Raw genomic sequence first — 14963 nt, forward strand, 5'->3', positions numbered from 1 at the left:
AGTGAAAACAGGGTAAGCCGTTTCAGGAGATTATACTATCATCCTTAATTACATAACTGATAATTAAGTCCTGAAGGGCAATTTGGGCAGAGCAACTAGCAATATTAGATAAATCCTACTAAGAAACATGGAGCAGTTGCGACTCCATTTTCTTTTCACTCCTTTCCTTGTAAAGGCAATGTTATGTCATTTTATGCATCGTTATGTATTTCCATGCTTCTGTCTGATGGAGATGGAATAATGTACAAAACAAGGACACCCCATCAAATGTTGTGTTTAGCTGCACATGCCCAGGAAGAGACAACAGAGTGGCAGCAGCTTTCTTGTAACATCGACTCCGCCCCTTTAAAATTCTTGCTAACTCTCTGTTGGGAGCAAAGCTTGGACTCTCAGGAGGGCAGCTTTCTATTTAGGCTCTTCATTGAGTTCAGAGTCTTGCTTGAGTAATTTGCATTGCTCCTCGCCTGAGACAGCACCAACAGCTCTCTCAGGTCTTTCCCGGATGTAGCTTCCTGCTTTCTTCTGCAGGGCTTGCATCACAAGACATTCTCCTCCAATCCTTATTAAGCACTTCATTCATTTGCAGTTTTGCTCAAATACGTCCTCTTTTGACTTCTGAGACTTCATTAGCTCAAGCCATCCTGAACCCCCTTGCCAGAGAAAACAGAAATAGGTTGCTGGTAGATAGAACAGTTTCGTCTAGATAAATTTGTGTGGCTAAGGCAGAGGTTGACTGGGATGGGCAAAAGCTGGAGACCAGATGTTTGTGCATTCACTGCTCATGTTGCTGTTGAGACATTAATTATTGATGGTTCTATCTAGATGAATAAGTTCAGTTCTGGTCCTGGATACCCACTAGTACACAACAAAACATTTTAAAGATAAAATAAATGCTGCTGAAATGGTTCAGGGGTTTGCTGCACTGGGTTTTTGCCTCATCTACTCAACCAAGTCCCAATAGTCAACAGAACCGACGTCAACAAGGACATGTACCTCAAATACAGCCTTAGGGAAACTGCACAAGAAGAGGAGGAGGAAACTGCTCAACAGGGGAGACCTGTTGAGTGACTCCCTCAACATGACTGCCTGCCAACTGACATGACTTGATACTAACAATTATGAGTCTTTAATCTCTACAATAAAGTTGATCTTGAAACACAGAAGTAGCAAGATCCTGATCAGCCCTTGTAGCGGGTTCATCATCTCCAGTGTGAATCATTTCAATGCAAGCAAAGTTGCTCCATGCAACCATGAAAAAGTAGCCTTCGGGCCAATGTTATGTGTATGAAATGCTACTGCCGCTGATGGCAAGTGGAGAGTTCTCCTCTCCATTTCATTCTTTGTGCAAATTCCTACTGATCAGTTATGGGTGGGCTTTGTTAATGAGAAGAACTTCAAATACATATAGTTGCTCAGGGTGAGAAAATGAAGGCACTGTCTCTTTTAAAAGCTCTCCCTCCCTAGAAGCTAAAATGACTAAAGTGAGGCTATCTCACACTGTGAGAGGACATGGCTCATTGGAAAAGACAATAAAGCTAGGGAAAGGAGGGCTGTAGGAAAAGAGGAAGACACAACTTGAGATGGATTGAATCAGTAAAGGAAGACATGGCCTTCAGTTTGCAAGACGTGAGCAAGGTTGTTCATTAATTCATACGATTGGCATAAGTCACAAAAGATATCGCATATCACACCCCTACACTCTGAACAGAAGCTAGGCAACTACCGGCAGCAACAGCTGTGTGAGTTTTTACCCTTCAAGGGAGGTGGAAGCTGGTTCCATCCTCTTCCACCAAGGTGGAGATTCTCTACCCATATACTGAGAAAACAAAGGGCTTAACCAAATGCAACATATTTTCACATGTACAAGTTCATTTTTTTCATAAGTGCTGAATCCATCTGGTTAGTCCTGAACCTGTTGCCATTATGGAACATCTATCTACCATCAGTTAGCAACTAAGAGGTCAAAGTGCTGCTACCACCACGATCACCTTCATCAAGTGTGCCCTCTTGTGCTGCAGCCATCCTTTTGGTGGGCAGGGTTGTCATGTCTCCCCAAAGAGAAACAAACCAGCATTGTAGAGATTTTTTATGTATCACTAAATAAATGGAAGTTACCTATCAACTAGCTTCAAAACTGACCTAAACAGAATTTTAGAGGTTACTTTACATAAGCATATAACACGTTTGGCTTTTGAGATCTGTATTAAGAACTTAGGGATACTGTTGAACCAGATCTTACAAAGAAATAGGACAGTGCTATTGCTATTGCTCAGAACATCTTCTTTCAGCTACATTTAGCTTTAAAGGGTTGCCCTTTTATTGGACACAGCTAAACTACAGTGATCCATACTCTTGTGACCTCAGTACTAGATTACTGCAGTACACTGCATGGGGCAGCCCTTGAAGATGACTTAAAAACTACAGTTGGTACAGATTACAGTGGCACATCTCCTAATGGGATTGCACAGGTTTACAGTATTTCTGGGTCCAGTTCAAAGTGCTAGTGTTGACCATTAAAATCCTTTATGGTTTGGTACCCATGTTCTTGAAGAACCGCCTCTCCCATATGAGCCTGGACAAACCTGACAAGCCTCACATTGAGGCCTATTTTCTCACCCTAAGAGACGGTAAGTCAGTGACTTCTTGGACCAGCATGTTCTTGGTGGCAACGTATGCTTGTGGAACAGGCTGCCAAGTGGTGCGAGGGCTGCCCCATCTCTTTTACAGACCAGAAGACAGTTGTAAGGCAATGCTGCCTTGGGACTGAATTCAAATTTTAAAAGGTAAAAGTACCCTGTGCAAGCACCGGGTCATTCCTGGAGTGACGTCACCATGGAGTGACGTCACCATGGAGTGACGTCACATCCCGACGTTTATTTACAGGGTGGTTTGCCAGTGCCTTCCCAAGTCATCTTCCCTTTACCCCCAGCAAGCTGGGTACTCATTTTACTGACCTCATAAGGATGGAAGGCTGATTCAACCTTGAGCCTGAAACCGACTTCCGTTGGGATTGAACTCAGGTCGTGAGCAGACCTTGGACTGCAGTACTGCAGCTTTCCCCTCTGCGCCACGGGGCTCCTAATTCACATTTACTTTGCCCTTTATTGGATTGTAAGATGTTGGTTTTATTTCTGTTGATTATGTAACTGAATTTTAACTATGGGGTATTAGATTTGCATATGGAAATTACTTTGAGCATATATGGTAATGTGGTATAAATATATATTTAAGAACACTGCCAATTTTTTTCCAGCTGTCCTTCAGGGGATTGCTGTCTTGTTGCACTTTTTCCACCTAAAATCAGCCATTTATTTGGTTAATCAGGTTATTACAGTTCAGCCATGCAACAGCACTAAATCTATCAATTTTACAAAAGATTAGCAGGCAAATTCTAATTCATATTTAATTAATGTTCTTGCTCTGCAAGAGAGGCTGCATGTTCTGTCTGTTTACCTGGAAAAGACTATTTCGTTTCTTGTGCTAGATCTACACTTGTATTCAGGTCCCCACCCATTCTCAGTCACCTGGATACAAAAAAAAAATACATTCCCATTCAGGCTGCTCTTTCACCCGGTTTCTTTGCACAAGGAAGAAACAGATCAAACAAGAGGGTAGAAGGCTACCAGAGGAACAACATTCTCTTCCTTGATGAAATGAGATTTTAAAATACACCAATAGTTGAACTATGGGGGCCTCCAGATGACACATGAAAAAGAAAGGAATTATTTAAACGAATGCTGTATAAGGCATGTTAAGAGCTAATGCTCTGTCACATGCCTCTGTGTGTGTATGTGTGCGTCATTCCCCTATCACTGCAGTTGATGTTGTTCATTTAAATGAAACAAGGAAGTGCATGCTTGCCCCTTAAATAAATCCAGTGCTGAGACCTCCATCGCTAGCTGGATTGATATTTAAAGGCTTTGCAGTACTCACTATTACTGCTGCTCTCTGGCTCCATCAAACAAGGCTTGGAGATAGGAATCTCACCTTCCCTGGGCTGTTTGTTATGGCAAAATTGAAAAGAAAGGCCTGCACCTGGCACACTATGATTAAAAGTACTACACATAACAAAGTATTGAGTTCCAAAGCCTGACCTGAAGCTAGATTGGATCCAGTGGTGTTTCGAATAATGACTAAGACCCCCCCCCCAATATGTGGTTACTATTCCAAAAATCGCAATAACAACCTGGAACCGTGATTTTTGTGTACATTTTCGGTTTGGGAATTTTGGGACGTATACCCCTACTGGAAACTGTTCTACAAATTGAGGTCTATTGTATTACTTATTGCCTGGTCCTTTTAACTGGAGATGACAGGGATTGAACCCAAATAATTTTGCAAGCAAAGCAGAGGCTGTATCACCGAGCCATGGCCTCTCCACTGAAGTGACATGCGTGTTCTTTGAAAGGTCCACAATGCCCTGCAAGAGGATGGATGAGAAGTTTCTACAGTTGCCATACTCATTGACCCTCCCACTGGGGGAGCAAATAGGCAGGTGCATGCCATCAGTGGCGCCCATGCAGTGAGGGAAACCCAGTCAACTGAATCCATCCATTACCTGATAGGACATGAAGCATTTCATTTCACACAGTTTTGCCACATACAGCAACACAAGTTTAAACCCACAGTGCCACATAATGACTCCCATTGCATTGAATCTTATATCAGCATGGTGTACTGGTTAAGAGCAGTGGTTAGGAGTGGTGGATTCTAATCTGGAGAACCGGGTTTGATTCCCCACTCCTGCACATGAGTGGTGGAGGGTAATCTGATCAACTGGGTTGGTTTCCCCACTCCTACACATGAAGCCAGCTGAATGACCTTGGGCTAGTCACAGCTTTCTTCAGGCTCTCTCAGCCCCACCTACCTCACAGGGTGTCTGTTGTGGGGAGGGGAAGGGAAGGTGATTGTAACCGGGTTTGATTCTTCCTTAAGTGGTAGAGAAAGTTGTCATATGAAAACCAACTGCTCATCCTCCTCCTCCTCCTCCTCTTCTTCTTTTGGAACACATTAGTGATACAACATCATCATTAAAAAAAATTAAGACAAAGGGTTCACCTTAGCCATCTCTTGACTCAGGCATACAGTCTTGCTATACAACTCAATCTCGATAGCGAAGCAGACTGCCATGGCTATCTCCCCAACTGCAGAAGTCCAACACTGAACTGTTCCTGGACCTCCCTGTATGTATTCATGTTGGCCAGATACCAGATGGCAATCAGTATGCGCTTCTCCACTGGAATGGACTCACGCATGGTGTCCCTCTGCCACGGTAAGCATCCTTTTAATGCCTCTCAAGTTTGGCAAATGTCTGCTTGGTCATGCAGAAATTATAGAGCCACTGCTTATCACCTCATAATCCAAGCATGAAATTCTCCCACCAGTCCGTGCTCCTTGGGTACACCCAATAATGATGGGGCACAGGCACACCAGCAAGGGCATACAAACACACCTTTGCTACATGCATGTGCTGAGCCATCGCTGTCCAGCACAGTTCCCCATCTCACTCTTGCCCTTGTCCTACAAGTCATTTCATATAATGCTTTGCTTCTCACCCGCATCTGATAAATGAAACTATAGTACAGAGCTTGGGAGTTTCTCAGTCAGAGACGTATTATGTGCATTGTCTAAATAAAAAAAAATCTTTAAAAAATTATTAAACAATACAATAGGAGCAATATACAAATATGTATATATATCAGACACAACATATGTAAAATGTAGTAAGAACTGGGTTCCAAATTAGAGAACGCACTAGAAAAACTGGACCAGAATTACAAAACTGAAGAGCCAGGCAATGAAGTGATATAATCTATAAAACGAGCAAGACAGTAAACACGGCCTAAAGCTTCTGCAAAATTACAGAAGTGTGGGAACATTTTTCCCTTTCCAATTCTAGATTTTTTTTAACTTAATGAAAACGTATGCTCACATATAGATTCTCGCAATGGCTTACAAAAGATTAAAATGAAAAACTACCACATTTAAAACATTAAAATTGAAAACTAAACAGAAATGAAAGCCATCACCAAATGGTCTGCATGTAAAAGTAAAAAGAAAGAAAAGTGTGCATTTTACTTCATAGCAATGTCTCTTAAATAATGAAATTTTAGAAATTAACAGTAAGTTGGGTTTATTAACAGCGCTAATGAGGGTAGTTATGATGGTAAACATCAAGTAGTTGGATTTAAACATGCAAGATCAATATTATGGATAGTAGTAATCGCAGTGTAATTCATATTATTTGATTGTTTTTCTGTATTCTGCATATTTTTGTATTAATGTTTTTGTATTTTACTTCATGTATCTCTTTGCTGTATCGTTTCTGTATCTTTTTGTATTGATAATTACAATTAAAAAATTAAAATTAAAAAATGGAATTTAGTAAAAGCACATCATGTTACCTCTGGGCATCTGAAAGGGTGGATTTAAGTAGCTAAAGAGCCCTCAAAAACTCTTCAGGCTCCATCGCAGTGTTGTTGAACATTTGAAAAGTGGAATAGAAATGGGGAAATTCGCTCATCGCCAAATGGCAATCTGTGAGTAAGTGCAAATCAGAGAATCTCCGGTCCCACTGGTGACCCTTCCCCCCAAAAAAACCATCCCACCCAATTATAAAATATTTAAATTCCATGTGACATATCAGTGCAGTATTGCTAGAGCACAAGCACAGAGTCCCCTCTGACAATAGCAGTGATGACGCTCAAGGAAGCGGTCAATTAATGTTACTCAGAGTATTGCTAGTATCTTGCATTGTATCGCTAGTATCTTGCACTGAAAACAAAAAAGGGGGGTGTTGGGTACCTGTCTCTGCTGTGGCCCTAGACTGTGATCCCAATGCTTTGGGAAAGTCTCTGTGTGCATGGGACCTTGGCAGGGCTCCTGCAATGGCTTCAAGCTTGTCAGGAGGTGCTGATGGGGTACAGGGTTCCTCAGATGTTTCCTGGTCTGCTGGCTCTCTGGGGGTGGAGTCCAGACCTGATAGCTTGGGAAGGATCACAGGGTCCACCTGCAGAGTGTTCAGAGGGGTCTGCATCTTGGAGATCTGAGGACATGAGACGGATTTTTCATTGTCCAAATACTCTTCCTCAGTGGAAATGGAACAGGCCATGACACAAGCTATTATTATGCGCAACAGTATCTTGGCTGGATCAAAATGTTGTGAATAATAGCAATGGAACTGACTGTGCCTGGCCATCTCTCTCTGGACTTTTCCTTTGTACCAGGATGATGCAACTTGTACCAGGATGACATACCATCTTGGTGATCTGGTGGAAGTCAGCACAGATTTGTCCCCAACAGGTTCTGCCAGACCAACCTTGTTTCCTTCTTTGATTAAGTGATGAGCTTGTGGATTGTGGGAACGATAGTTAATGTTTTTTACCTGGATTTCAGTAAAGATTTTGACAGGGTTCTCCATGATGTTCTGATGGGTAAACTAGAGAACTGCTGACTGGACTCTAGAAGAGTTAGGTGGATAGGGAACTGGTTGGAGAGCCACACCCAAAGAGTAGTTGTCAATGGCATTGCATTTGATTGGAGGAAGGTGTCCAGTGGGGTGCCACAGGGTTCAGTTCTGGGCCTGGTACTTGTCATATTTTTATAAATAGTCTGGATGAGGGAGGGGAGGGACTAATTAAATTTGCAGATTACACCACATTGGTAGGAGTAACAAACACACCAGAGGACAGAGATAGAATTGAACACTCAGGCAAAGTGGGTGGATGTGAACAAGATGCAATTCAACATGAATAAAGGCAGAGTTCTAAATCTGGGTTACAAAAATGAGAAGAATGTATACTGGATGGGGGATACACTTCTGGGTAGCAGTGTATGTGAACAAGACCTGGGGTATGGGTGGACTGTAAGCTAAATATGAGCAGCCAGTGTGATGCAGTTGCAAAAAGGGCTAATGCAGTCTTAGGGTGTATCAACAGAGGCATAACAATTAAATCACAAGATATCATAGTTCTGCTGTACACCAGGTAGCCGGCTCAAGGTTGACTCAGCCTTCCATCCTTATGAGGTCGGTAAAATGAATACCCAGCTTGCTGGGGGTAAAGGGGAGATGACTGGGGAAGGCACTGGCAAACCACCCCGTAAACAAAGTCTGCCTAGGAAACATCGGGATGTGACGTCACCCCATGGGTCAGGAATGACCCGGTGCTTGCACAGGGGACCTTTACCTTTACACCACACGGGTCAGCAGCACCTGGAGTACTGTGTGCAATTCTGGAGGCCTCACTTTAAAATGGAGGTGGACAGAATGGAGCGGGTGCAGAGAAGAGGGGATTGGACTAAATGGCCTGTATGGCCCCTTCCATCTCTATGATTCTATGATGCTGTGAGTTAGCTGGCCAATACATTTCAGGACTGAACTTTAATCATGCAAAGTGGTCTGCTCCTGCCTATTCACCTGCTCAATTCACCACCCTCTATCCTGAAAATGCACTTCACAACAATTCTCAGACAAGGGTTTTCTAGATCCCCTTGAGTATCACAAGACAAATAGACTGGTTACAAACCAAAGGAATATTAACTAAGGCCAGCAAGATGGAGGCAGGATGGTCATGGCAACTGGAGGGCCTGGCAGATGATGATAGTGTGTACTGTGGGCTTTATTCATTAACAACGCAAAAAAATTAGGTGCAAACCTGATGAGGCAATACTTCACACCTCAAACCTTGGCCTGCTATTATATTACTATTGCAATATAAACTCTTAAAATCATTATAAACTATCATAAAAAATGGAGGACTAGAAGGAATGCTGAAGGATGTAAAATGATTTAGGAGAAACATAACTTAGGGGTTGGGTTTTTTTAATAAATGAGAGAAATGTAATATATAAAATAATTGGGAGAAAGAATAGTGTGACGTACTCTATTATTGATGCTTCCTATTGAGTATAATTTTTGAAAAATGAGTCCTCAGTGCATTATCTGTTTGCACTGCAATATGTCTTTATTAGTTTCTCATTTATTGTCCTCAGTTGCAGTTTCCCTACACTCAAGCTGCCATATTTTTAACCTTGGAAAATGTAATTCTTCCTGGACATACCATGTTTATTGATATGGAAAATGTGGCTGGCTGCTCAAGTGTTATAGATGCCAATTGAATTATATTTGTGAAGTTTATTAAAATTATGAATGGAGATCGCTCCATAGAAAGGGGAGGAAAGGATCTTCCAGGTAAGGTGATGATGATGCCTCAGGTAAACCATAGTCATAATCAGTGCCGGCATCATCAATGGGTGTGTCACGGTCTCTGACATAATGATGGTATTTTGTGTACATGTGCAGAATTAATTCCATGTAGAGCTTGAACACAACATACAAACTGAACCACAAACTGCAGAGGTTTGTGTAATGAAAAGCCTGGCAACAGCTTGCAAAATGCAAATGTCCTTAAAACAGGCTGACTGAATTCTCTCAAGGTCTGAATTCTTTCAAGAGCTAACTAACTTACCCTGGTCTTGTCCTTGAAGGGGGAAGAACAGAGTCATTCTTCACTATCTGCCAGAAAGGTGTATCTGAAATTACCCTTCCTGATTCAGCTGCCAGCTGTCAGCTGCTCATATCTCAAGAGCAGAAAAGTCCTGCTATCCTCAAACCTTGAGAAGGTCTACTCAAAGACCTCAAGGCTATAAGTGCAGTAAGCTTCTTGTTTTCTGTAATCTTGCTGAAGGCTATGTTTCCTACTGACCAGATGGTTACATGTTACAATGTGAGCAATAATTGTGTTTTATGATTTATATAGTTATATATTGTATTGTAGATTTCTAAATAGTCTCATTTAATGCGTATTGTACTGAAGATGAGAATGGTATGAAAATTGAGTATATGGACTGATCATGGAGCTCAGAAATGATTGTTTATACTTTAAGCAAAATAGACTGAAAGGAAAGGAAGCCCATATTTGGTCATGGGGAGAAGCTAATAACCTGAACAGATGCAACTGTACATTATTGCACTGCTCATGTTATCTGAAAGTGGGGAGGATGATATCCCTCCTGATGGTAAAATCAACACTCTTAATGAGTCTGAAACAATATAAATACAGCCACAGTAAGCCCAGAGAATCAGAACCTTCCAAAGGCTCTCAAGAAAAGGCTGACTGGTATGTATGGCTTAAATACATTACTCTAGACTTTATGAATTAGATACTTTGAATTGAATCAGAATAATTTGACAGGCAAAAAAAAATCTTTGTACTCAATTGGGGCCCTCAAGGTAACAAACAGTTTAAAAAATAATCACTTAAAATACATATGTATAAAACCAACAATTAAAGATTTGGATTGTGATATTTTTGGAAGACTAAATTAGCAGCATCAAAGATGTAATTCTTGGTTTTAAAAAATGAGTGATACTTATAAAGTTCTGGACGAAAGATCTAAAAGCCCCGATAAACCCAGATGTTCGGGCATCCATGTTAAGAAGTGGTTTAAAATTTTCTGTAAACCTCTCTGCCAAAGAAAATTTAATAAAAACGCTATACCAGTGGTACACATCAAAATTTTGTATAATCTCTTTATTGTGTGGGTGTGTGGGAAGTGCCGTCAAGTCGCAGCTGACTTATGGCGACCCCTTTTGGGGTTTTCATGGCAAGAGACTAACAGAGGTGGTTTGACAGTGCCTTCCTCTGCACAGCAACCCTGGTATTCCTTGGTGGTCCCCCATCCACACACTAACCAGGGCTGACCCTGCTTAGCTTCTGAGATCTGACGAGATCAGGCTAGCCTGGGCTTAGACTAAGCAAACTGAAATGGAAAAGGGAGTGGTTGAAAAAGTAGAGCTACAGGGGAGGGGCCAAATGGGAAGGGTGTGGTTAGAGGCAACGGGGCTGTACCAGAGGGGAAAGAGGGCCCAGTTATACTCTATCACCCATGCAAACCTGGAACCAGCCTTGGTCATAAATGCCCACATAGAGATATATTGGTGCAACCCTTGCTCCTTTGGCAGTCACACAACCAACTGATGTTAGTTGTCTCAGAGGAATGGGAAAAATCCCAGCCTGCTATTGCCTCAAGACGTTGCTTGTATCTGGAGGAGCCGAGATGTTTACAAGTTGACTCTGTCTATGGGAGGCGCTTAGTCATTGGTGCCAATGTTATAAGTTATCCCTACAGTCCATATAGAAGAATTTGATTTGTTTTGGACACAGCTGCCCTGATTCAGCTGCTGAAATCAGTTGTTTCATTATTGCAACTATAAGTCTCAATAGCAACAATAAAAGAGAAAAATGCAAGTTCAGAAATATTGCCAGAGTATTCAGAAACATTACTAAACACGTTTAATAAAATAACTCATCTAAGAATTTGTGATACAGCTTAGCCACGGAAACAACAAACGTGGATGTTGTGAGCTGTGCGATCTAACACCAACAAGGGAAACAAACTTATTTCCTGTCATGGAAGCCAGCAGCTGAGTGTAATCAAAATGCAAGGTTGCTCTGCAGAGGAAGGCACTGGCAAACCACCTCTGTTAATCTCTTGCCTTGAAAACCCCATAAGGGGTCGCCATAAGTCGGCTGTGACTTGACGGTACTTTACACACATATAATAGAGTAGATCTTTTACAAGTGATCATGTTACATTATCATGATGGGTAAATGTTAGTTAACTAATTAATAAATGATAATTTTATACTGATTGTTATTACTGTTCTGTTGTAACCTACCTTTGAGCAACATGTAAATGCACTTGGGATGGGGTGTAAATGTAATAGCAAAAAGGATCATATATTGGCAATGTCCATTGTTCTTTTTTTTAAAAGAATCTATTTGCTCAACAACGAAGATGTCTTTTAAACAGCCGCTACTTTCTGTTGTATTTTTAAAATATCTCCTCAATTTACAGAGTTAAACTAAATATTTAAGGAACGTTTAAGAAGATAAGCATGACAAGTGGAAAGTAAATATTTTTTGGTACCTGAAAATAATAGTTTACAATGAAAGTACTTCCTTATCCACACTAGATAATGGTTTATACTTCTGCCTCGGGCATCAACACAGCTTGTTTAAATTCCAGAACTAAGGCTGATCAATTAAGATGTAATAATCCATCTTAGTTTTCAGATGCCAAGTTCAGCCACGCAAGACTGGCAGAATGCACGTTTTGTTTTGACTTGTAAACTGTCTAAAAAAACCCTCAAATTACATAAAATCTTCTGGTATGCCAACACTTTTTGTAAAACCTCTCTTACAACAAGTACCTAATGAACCTTCTAATAAAGAACCAGGGTTTATTTTCTAAGGCATACGCTTACATAGGGTGTACTCATTAGGGCAGAAGGGGCATATGATTGACATGGGGGGAACCACCATATAAATCAGGGGTCCCATGGGCTGCCTGTCACAAAGCTTCAGGAGCAGTCCAAGATATGCACCAGCAGGGAATCATAGAATCATCTGCCAGCGTTACACTCCAGTCAGGGGGAGAGGAAGTGTAATACACATTCAACTTTTACTTTTTAAAAACACACCAACATGAAGAACACCTTCAGAAGTAAAATCACTTCAGTACTAAAGTCTGTTTCTTCCCTCTCAATTCCTAGATAGGTAGGCTGCCTTTCCCTTCCTCCTTCCTGGGCAGGGGAGAGAAGCTGGGATAGGGCAGAGTCCCTTTTCCACTGTGTACCCGCCCCCCAGTCCACAGCTGCTAGATGTAATACCCTGCCATCCAAGGGCATGTGGTTCTCCGTACTGGAATTCAGAAATGGCAGGAGAATGATGAATCCAGAAGACAAGAAGAAAGAGAAGATGAGGGGAGGGGAGGAAGAAGAAGAAGAAGAGTAGGAGTAGGAGCTGGTTTTTATATGCTGACTTTCTCCACCACTTAAGGAAGAATCAAACCCGCTTACAATCACCTTCCCTTCTCCTCCCCACAACAGACACCCTGTGAGGTAGGTGAGGCTGAGAGAACTCTAAGAGAGCTGTGACTAGCCCAAGGTCACCCAGCTGGCTTCATGTGTAGGAGTGGGGAAACCAGCCCGGTTCACCAGATTAGCATCCGCCGCTCATGTGGAGGAGTGGAATCAAACCCGGTTCTCCAGATTAGAGTCCACCACCCCTAATCACCGCGGCGCTGTTAACCACTACACCACACTGGCTCTCAAGCAAGGCCTGTGGCAATTCAGTCTCATGGTCTTTGGTTTATGCGGTGCTCCTCCTGGGTTTGAGAGTCTGGTGAAATGGGTGCTGCATGGTCTACCCTCTCAACCTTGTTGTATCTGGATGATAACAAAAGAACCTATAAAATAGTTGATAGAAATGGACACATTTGCAAATAGTCCATAATGTTAATGACACCAATTTAAAGATGAGCCCCACAATGTGAGTTACTTGTGGTGGGGGAGTAACCTACTTGAGGAATACTTACAGCCCAAAATGTGTATTAAGGTCTGTTATAACTGAGTCTGCACTGTGTACTGGCTCACACATTATTTTATTTATTTATTTATTTGGACTTTTATCCCGCCCTCATCCCCGGCCCAGGACTTTTGATGGTTGGCAAGAGCCACAGTCACAGGAAGAGGCTTCCAAGCCAAGTGACAAGACAATCTATAGTGAAGCCATAGACACATGGCTCCAATATGGCTGCCCAGCAGGCCCTCAGCACTTTGATCTGGTAGAGAGCAATCTGGTACTTTGTGGGTTTTTCTGTTCCATTTGACAATACCATTTTATCTCCAAGATGCAAGAGGACACCAAGAAACACGTCGGTAGGTTCCACAGTGCCCCTTTGCACTATCTTAGGGATCACTGATATAAGATCACATGGGGGGAACTTCGGTGAAAGAGGATCTGGTATTATATTGCAATCCTAGGAATCCAAAGCTGGATAGGCTTTCAGAAGTAACAGAAAGATAAATGAAGTGGTAATGAAGACATGTTTTGGTAATATGTGAATAATAAGTGATTAATCTTCTTGAATGTTTTGATATATTTTTTTTAAGTAATGTATTCACTGTTTTTTTTTCTAGGCAAGAAAAAGCTTGTTGCAGCTATCTGGAACAAAGCCGGGCTTTGGCCGGGAAGAGCGGGGTAACAAATTGAAATAATAAATAAATAAATATAATTTCCTTTCCTCAGAGAATTACAGGATTGACGTCTGATTGATGTGAATGGCCTTGGCCTAAGTAGATTGGAGACAGAGTTTATGTTAAAAGAATGGTAACATCTCTTAATGACTGTGGATGTTTTCTCAATGGGCATTAACTGATGGCTCTGATCAAGTGCCCATCAGAACTTAGGTGAGGTGGCTCTCCCAGCTGGACTGTGTAAAGAAAAACAATTTTGGGTTGGAAAAAGAAAACTAGAGAAGCAGATACACACTGATGTGAACTGGCTGAGGCATCTCTTTCGCTCTCACTCTCTGTGATCTGATGCTAGCAGATCTGCTGCCCTGTGGTGAAGCCTCTTTGCTTCCCCCTGTCATCAGGTATATTTATACATTAAGCAAACATTTCAGAAAAGCACCGTCTCCAGGGCTCTCTCTCTGAAGAGAGCTAGCCCAACTGTCCCTAAATCCTTTTTATTTGATACAATAAAAAGATATATGTAATAAGAATATACATACCATAATAAGTACAAGGCCAACACGCCTACCCAAACCATAAAAACCCTGAGAAATTAAGAACTCATAGAGTGATGCAAGTTCCATTGTCTATACAACTCTCAATTATTACCTTTGACTTGCTAATAGAAAAACAATCATTATACTAGAGTTACTATGACCTTTACATGATATGATGTGGTTGTTTATTATCAAATCTTTATAGGTGTTAGTAGTAGTCAATTCCTGCTTTCTTAAGTGGGAAAAAAGCAAAAACATGCTTATTTATCTTTTTTAACTACAGAGGTTAATGGAAAATTTGGGGTTCTAGCCTACTTTTAACTTGATCCCATGTGCTGAGTACAACATTTACAATCATCATATTGTCAGTATTATTGCAGTGTCTT

Source organism: Euleptes europaea, chromosome 5, assembly GCF_029931775.1.
Source record: "Euleptes europaea isolate rEulEur1 chromosome 5, rEulEur1.hap1, whole genome shotgun sequence".
In the NCBI taxonomy this organism is placed as follows: Eukaryota; Metazoa; Chordata; class Lepidosauria; order Squamata; family Sphaerodactylidae; genus Euleptes; species Euleptes europaea.